The sequence below is a fragment of the Octopus bimaculoides genome, chromosome 25, assembly GCF_001194135.2.
Source record: "Octopus bimaculoides isolate UCB-OBI-ISO-001 chromosome 25, ASM119413v2, whole genome shotgun sequence".
In the NCBI taxonomy this organism is placed as follows: Eukaryota; Metazoa; Mollusca; class Cephalopoda; order Octopoda; family Octopodidae; genus Octopus; species Octopus bimaculoides.
The window spans coordinates 20,821,205-20,829,987 of record NC_069005.1 but is presented as its reverse complement, the minus strand read 5'-3'; positions in this window follow the sequence as shown (position 1 = coordinate 20,829,987).

Sequence of the window (8,783 nt, the reverse complement as noted above, 5' to 3'; positions counted from 1 at the left end):
GTATATATATATATGTATATATATATAAGCAATGTTAAATCTCTGAACATTTAAGTGGCAAATATACTTCACTTTATATATATATATATATATATATATATACAATATATATCTCTGTGTGTGTATGTATATATGTATGTGTGTATGTATAAAATATTCCCAGATATTGACATGAAACCATACTTTAGCAGTAATTACAAATACCAAATATATTTGTGTATAATATTTGGTATCAGAAGTAATTTCCAAATATTGTGGTTTCACATTAGTAGCCAGAAATTTGGACACATTGATCCTCAAGGGACTTTCATCTAGTCATGGAATTAAATGAGGTTGTGGTGATGCCTCCTATGAACATCATCTCATCTCATGGTTACAATCCTGTCACTCTCTTCTTACTTCCCTCTACCTCCACAATATAAGCACCCTTCAACCCAACCCTACCAATCCTTGCAGACGTTGCCCTTCCCCTATTCCATGAACCCCTCCTTCTCTCCTTCCTCCTCCCCTCTCCCATATACTCTTACAAATTGGACACCACATCTGCATTATTTATCTTTTTGCAGTTACTGCTGATTTCATTTCTCTCTTTTCATAAATCCTTTTTAGACATGCAGCTCCCTTTACAAGAACTAGCTCTTCCCTGACCCCTTCTAACTCCATCTGCTGGCATAAAGCCCCTCCTTGGGTCTTGTAGGCTTGCAAACTACATGGTGACTCCCAGTAGTGTTAGTAGCATGAGAAAAGCACTCAGTGTACACTGTAAAGTGATTGAGGTAGGGACCATGCCAGAGTAGACACTGGCACGTGATACAGTCCTTCAGCTCATCAGATCCTGTCAAATCATCCAACACGTGCCAGCATAGAACATGGATATTAAACGATGATGATTATGATATCTATATCTATCTATCTCTCTCTCTCTCTCTCTCTCTCTATATATATATATATATATATATATATATATATATATATATATAGTTAAAAAAAACAATAACAAAGAAACAAAAAAACAACAAAGTGAGGACGTGATATGGATAGTATTATTGGACGCTCAGGAGCCTTTGACTTTTCTGACCAAAAGGGATTTTCACCCTAATATTTATATGATTATCTATAGCTTTGTGTGTGTGCTTCAAGACATGCTATTCCAAAAAAGAATATATATATGTGTGTGTGTGTGTGTGTGTATATATATATAATGTAAATATATGTATGTGTGTATGTATATATGTATGTTTGTGTGTGTATATATGTATGTGTGTGTATATATATGTATGCATGTGTGTGTGTGTATGTATGTATATATAGATATGCACACACACACATACACATACACATATTATTTGGGTTTATACACAGTTATGCATTAATTGACAGATTACTCAATACATTTAAGCAGAGTATCAGTCGCATCCTATTTTTATAAGGAAAAGGTTTAACAGAGACTTTGAAGTTTTGACTCAGGTGCCTTTAACAGACAGGCAACTGAGCCAAAACTTTGAAGTCACTGCTGACCTTTTCTTTGTAACAATAATACATACATATATGTGTATATATGCATGTGCATGTGTATATATATGTATGTGTGTGTATGTCTGTATTTATGTATATATATATATGTGTGTGTGTGTGTGTGTGTATATTTTTTCCTTAGATGTATTTGTTTTGTAAGTGATTTGATCTGAGTGTGTGTCTTGAGGTTAAAACAGCAACACTGTGGACAAATCCTTGTAAACATTACACACACACACACACACACACTCACACCATTTTATATGAATGCAGACATGAGTCAGTGGTTGAAAATTTCCCTTCACAGTTATGGGATTCTAAGTTTTGATCCAACTGTGTCCCGTTCTGGACATGTGCCTTTTATCATAACCTGAGGCTGTCCTAAACTTTGTGGATAGATGGAAACTCAATGCATGGTTTGTGTCTATAATTCAAAATTCCCGTTTTATCATATTGTGTTACCATAGTTTATTTCTGCCTGCGAACACATTAAGAATACACATGTCTGCAGAATCCACAGCCGCTTAAATGTGAAGTTAACAAGTTGCTAGTTTAGTCAATCAAATAACTAGAAAACTCACTGTCAAAACTAACAGATCCATATTCATGCTATTATAATGAATCATTTAATTATAATTTGGCTATAGTAAAAATAATCTTTACTACTTCAGGCACAAGGCCTGAAATTTTATGGGAGAAGGCTAGTCAATTACATTGAACCCCAGTGCTCAACTGGTACTTATTTTATTAACACCGAAAGGATGAAAGGCAAAATCGACCTTGGCAGAATTTGAACTCAGAATGTAAAGATGGAAGAAACGCTGCTAACCTTGTTTGGCATATTATAATTCTGCCAGCTCAAATTGATGATGATAATAATAATGATGATGATGATGATGATATCTACTATAGGTGCAAGGCTTGGAATTTTGGGAGAAAGGGCTAGTCAATTACATGAACCTCAGTATCCAACTAAGTACCAGTTGAGCATTGGGGTCAATATAATTGACTGGCCCCTTTCCCACAAAATTTCAGGCCTTGTACCTATAACAAGAAGGATTACTCTTATTATTATTAAGGCAGCAAGCTGGTGGAGTCATTAGTGTGTTGGCTAAAATGTTTAGTAACTTTTCTTCCAGCTTTACCCTTTGAGTTCAAATGCCACAGAGATGGACTTTGCTTTTCATCCTTTCAGGGTTGATAAAATAAAATACCAATAATAAAATAATATATATGAACATATATAATAATGATAAAATAATAAATACCAAGCAAAGCATGGAACGGTTTGTCATTTTTTGGGGTCGTTGTAATAGACTTGCTCCCTCCCCTCAAAACTGCTGAACTGTGCCTTTAGTAGAAAGCCTTATTATGACTATTATTTCAAAATGATAAAAAAAATTACAAGCTAGTATTATAGTAGATGTGTGTGTGTTTAAGGGTTTCAGTGATGCTGCTATGATAGAAATGATGTGTGGTTGTTTGTACTCTTATGTTATTTGGGCAGGTATAATGAAATTTTCTTATTAATGAAAATGTTTAAACCAAAAATGAAAACAAGTGGCAGTTTGCTGTTGTCGTAATTGTTGTTGTTGTTATTTTATGTCCTGTTTGCTGAGTTTGTCTTACTCAACCGCTGAAAGGTTGAAAATCAAAAAGTGATGGATGGATTGGCAGAATCGCTAGAGCACCAAACCTTCACGTTCTGGGTTCAAAATCCACTGAGGTTAATTTTGCCTTTCATCACTCCAAGTTTGATAAACTAAAGAACCAGTCAAGCACCAGGGTTGATTTCATTAACTAGCTTCCTCTCTTCAAAATTTCAGGTTTTCTATCTAAATTGGTTTCAAATTTTGGCACAAGACCAGCAATTTTGTGTGTGGTGGTGTTTAAGTCAATTACATTGACTCCAATTTTCAACTGGTACTTATTTTATTGAACCCCGAAAGGATGAAAGCAAAGTCGACCTGAAGGCATTTGAATTCAGAAAGCAAAGACAAACAAAATGCTGCTAAGCATTTTGTTTGGCATGGTAATAATTCTGCTAGCTTGCTGCTATATTTTTCTATCTAAATTAGAAACAATTATTATTATTGTGTGAGTGAGCAGCGGATGCTATCTAAGTGATGCTGGGGTACAAATATATGAAGCCCAATATACCCATATGACCTTGCAGGTAAGGCACTGTTAGAATTTTCTTCAGATAAAGTAGCTCATTCCATTCAAAAGGTCCCTGGATAAGGGTTGTTTGACGATGACGAGCAAAACACCCATGTTTCCAGAGATGAAGTATTCAAACCCCACAGAATTCCTCTCAACACATGGCTATGATGCTCCCCCCCCCATTACTTCTGCTCATGATCAGGAGCCACTAAGGGACATGCTCAACTGGTTAATATCAAACAACTGACAAGCAAATCTGTGGAATTGAGCAGAATATTTGCTGTAACCCATCCTTTATACCAAGACAAAATATGTACATGTTAACACTTCCAATCAGAAGCCATGAAAGCCACTGTCTTCTACTGCATTGTAATGGTTGTTATTATTATTAAGGTGGTTAGCTGACAGAATCATTAGCATGCTGGGCAAAATGCTTAATGGCATTTTGTCCAGCTTTACATTTTTACATATATTCTGCCGAGGTTGACTTTACCTTTCATCATTTTGGAGTCGATAAAATAAGTACCAGTTGAGCACTGGGATTGATGTAATCAACTTATCCCCTCCCCAAACTTGCAGGCCTTGTGCCAAAAATTGAAACCATCAGTATTATTATTATTATTATTATTATTATCATCATTCATGACCCTTTTACTCTGACATGTTATACCAACACTATACCAAAAGAGCAAGTCATATCCAATGGCCGAAGGTCCTTTGGTTCATTCCTTCTCCTTCACCTTTCTAACACCTTCCTTAGAATCCTTGCTGTTCCTAACAAGGTTGTTTTCTGCAACAGTCTTGTCCTGATGGTATTTCCTAGCATCTCTAGCCATATATCCAATCTTTTACTAACTGCTCCCAGTGTGCCAACCACAATTGATGCCACTTTTAAGTGCCTGATTCTCCCTAGTTTCCTAATTTCCTTCCTGATATTTCTCAATTTTCTCACTTTCCTTCTCATTCACCCTGTGTCCCATGGTGAAGCAGTATCCACAATAATTGCTTTGTTGTTCTTCATCTTTTCAGCGACAACAATGTCAGGTTTTCTACCCACAATAAGACGGTCACACTGGATGGTCATATCTCACAAGATCTTATATTGTTCATTTTCAGCAACCCTTTCCAGTTGGTGCTCATACCATTTCTCACTTCTGCTCGTGTCATACTTATGACAAAGCTTCCAGTGAACCAATCTGGTAATGTTGTCGTGCCTTCTCTTGTACTCTTTCTGTGCAAGCATCTTACATTCCCTGATAATGTGGTTTGTTGTTTCACCTTTTTCACCACACAACTTACAAAGTGGGAAAATCACTGACTTGTCAATATTGAACTTGACATAGTTCATCCTCAGTGCCTGTTCTTGGACTGCATAGACAAGGGCTTCAGTTTTGACTTTCAAGTTGCTTTTCCTAGTCCATTCCCAGATCCTATCTACGTCAACTGTTTCAGGCAAAATTTGACCATACATTTTTTTCCCTCTCTGTCTATTCAAGGTATGATTCCTTTTGTTTTGTTTAAATTCTCCCTTTTCCTTTGTTTCATTACTGCTTAGGACTTTTATCTTTCTTACTCCTGCCATCAATCTCTCTTTTGAATTCTTTAAATATCCTGCCAAATTATTTTCCTCAGACTATCACAGCTAATGAAACCTCTTCCTCCTTTCTGTTACAATAAAGACACTCTGTCAATGTTACTTTGGAGGTGTAGGGCCCCTTATAATTTCATCATTTTCCTGATCTTCTATCAAGCTCCTTAAGTTCATCACTTCTCCACTCTATCACACCAGCACTCTACCTTAGAGCTTCAATGGCCCATGTGTTGACAGCCAGTATCTTATTCCTACCACTTAACTTTGTCTTTAACACCAATTTCAGTTCCTATTTATATTCCTTTGATAACAGCTCTTTCACTTTCTTCTCTTTCATTCAGTCTGTTTCTAGGATGCCTAATTACTTATACCTGTCGTCATCAATTTACTCCATAATTTACCCATCTGGTAATATAATTCCTTCTGTCTTATCAATTCTACCTGACTTCAGTGGTATCACCCCACACTTTTTTTATGCCCCCTTATTATTATGATCCTTTCGGGGTCAATGAAATAAGTACCAGTGAAACACTGGGGTTGATGTAATCGACTAGTCCCCTCCCGCCAAATTTCAGGTCTTGTGCCTATAGCAGAAAGGATCATTATTATTATTATTATTATTATTGTTAATTATTATTATGGTGACAAGCTGGCAGAGTAATTAGCATGCTGGGCAAAATGCTTAGCAGTATTTCACCCATCGCTATATTCTGAGTTCAAATTCCACCAAGGTTGACTTTGGCTTTCATCCTTTCAGGGCCAATAAGTTAAGTACCAGTTGAGTTCTGTGGTCAATGTAATCAACTAGTCTGTTCTCCCAAAACTTCAGGCCTTGTGCCTTCAAGAGAAAGGATTATCATTATTTTTATTATTATTATTATTATTATTATTATTATTATTAAAGCAGCAAGCTGGCAGAGTCGTTAGCACGCCAGGTGAAATGCTTAGTGGCTTTTTGTCTGTCTTCACATTCTGAGTTCAAATTCTGCCAAGGTTGGCTTTGTCTTTCATCCTTTCAGGGTCAATAAAATTAGTACCAGTTATACACTGAGATTGATGTAATCAGCTTACCTACTCCCTTGAAATTTCAGGCCTTATGCTTATAATAGAAAGAATTATTATTATTATCATTGATAAGGCAGAGAGCTGGCAGAATCATTAGCGCGCTGGACAAAATGCTTAGTGGTATTTTGCCGTCACTATGCTCTGAGTTCAAATTCCGCCGAGGTTGACTTTGCCTTTCATCCTTTCGGGGGGTTGATAAAATAAGTACCAGTTAAAAACTGGGGTCGATGTAATCGCCTCATCTCCTCCCCCAAAATTGCTGCTCTTGTGACAAAACTTGAAACCATTATTGTTATTATATTTATTATTATTATTATTATTATTATTTAGGCAGCAAGCTGACAGAATCATTAGTGCATCAGATGAAATGCTTAGCAACATTTCTTCCTGCTCTTTACATTCTCAGTAGAAATTTCACCAAGATCCACTTTGCCTTTCATCTTTTCAGGCTCAATAAAATATGTACCAGTTGAACACCAGGTTTGATGTCATCAACTACCCTCTTGCTCTCAAAAGTTGCTGGCCTTGTGCCAAAATTTAAAAAGAATTATTATTATTATTATTATTATTATTATTATTATTATTTTAACATTATTATTAAAATTGCCATCTCTGTTTCCTGTGTAAAATAAATATCACAATTATTTAATTAAATAATTAAATCTTGTCTTCATTTATATTTGTACTCTCCTATTTGATAATAATGTTCAAGTTTTAGGTATGAAATTTTAATGTGTATGTTTAGTCCCAGGTCATCCTTGATAGAGAAGACCTATGCCCAAGGGCATTCCAGCCTATAACAATATTATCAATGTAAAGGATAAAGATCCCCCTTCAGTCATGAATGACCATGGGATTGCTCCTAAAAAGTTACCCTCCAAGGCACAAGTCCAGGCAAGGTTGTTTATGGAAGGCCAGCAGTCACCCATGCATACCAGTTCCCACTCTCCATGCCAACAATGTTATACAAGAGTAAGGCAAAGACCAATACAGCTAGACACCAGTGATATCGCCACTCTTCTACAGCTGAGTGAACTGGAGCAATATGAAATAAGGTATCTTGCTCAAGAACATAAGACACAAACCAGTCCGGGAATCAAACTCACTACCTTATGATTGTGAGCCTAACACTCTAACTATTGAGCCATGGACCTACAAAGTATATTAAACATTTTTTATAAATCAATACTGTGTTTTACTGTGTGCAAAATTTGTTCCCAGAGTGCTCAATGACGAGAATCCTGGTAAAAAAAACTACTTTACAGAAATGAGCATCAAAACTGTTCCTCGTCTTTCATATAGTCCAGACCTTGCTCTCTTCCACTTTTGCTTGTTCCCCAAGCTGAAGGAGAACTTCAGGGGCAGTTGTTTTGAAGACATTGAGAAGATGAAGGAGGCTATAGAAAGGGTCCTGGACACCTTCACTCTGGTGGACTTCCATGGGTCCTTCATGAAGTGGCTGAAGTACTATTGCAAGGGCATTAAAGTCGGAGGATCCTTTGTATTTTAATGTGTTTTTTTTTATTATATATGTATCATATACATAACGTGTTATATATTCTTTTATTCTCCTACTTATTTCATTCATTTGACTGTGGCCATACAGGAACACCGCCTTAAAGGGTTTTTTAGTCAAAGAAATCGACCCCAGGACTTATTCTTTGTAAGCCTAGCACTTATTCTATCAGTCTCTTTTGCTGAACAGCTAAGTTATGGGGACAACATCGATTATCAAGCAATAGTGGGGGACAAACACAGACACACATATGGGCTTCTTTCAGTTTCTGTCTACCAAATTCATTCACAAGGCTTTAGTCAGCCTGAGGCTGTTGGTGTTCAGAGAGCCCTTTTGTTACTGTATTTATTTTGAGATGCTCCATGTTTCTTTCAATTACTTTAAATATAACAAAGAATTTAGTAAAATAACTCAGTTATCATGAAGCTAGTGTTAAGAACTTAAATTGTGACTAAGGCTTGGTGGAAGATTTTAACTTAGAACTTATGAAAACAAGACATTTGTACTACAGAGCCAGAGCCAGTTTCAGCCTGGTTGGTAACGAAAGAGTTAATTCAACACAATGTGCTTCAATTGGTTGTACACCACAAGGTTTAACAAAACCTACTAAGGCAAAGCAACATGCTCACAGCATTACCTCAATGGTGAGGCTAAGGCATTGGAGCAGTCAAGCTGTTTATTAATTGTTCACAAGGTGTTGCTGCATACATTCAGCCACACACAATTGTGACAACCCTTTAAATTTCAAGAAGGTCTTGCAGATTTTTACTCTTCCAGATATTGGGATCATTTGTCATGTAATAATTAAGCTGTGTTCTCTTCCCAAGAACCCAAATTCAGCCATAATTAATTAATTATTACATTTGTCATGTAATAATTAGGTTGTTTTCTCTTCCCAAGAACCCACATTCAGCCATAATTAATTAATTATTA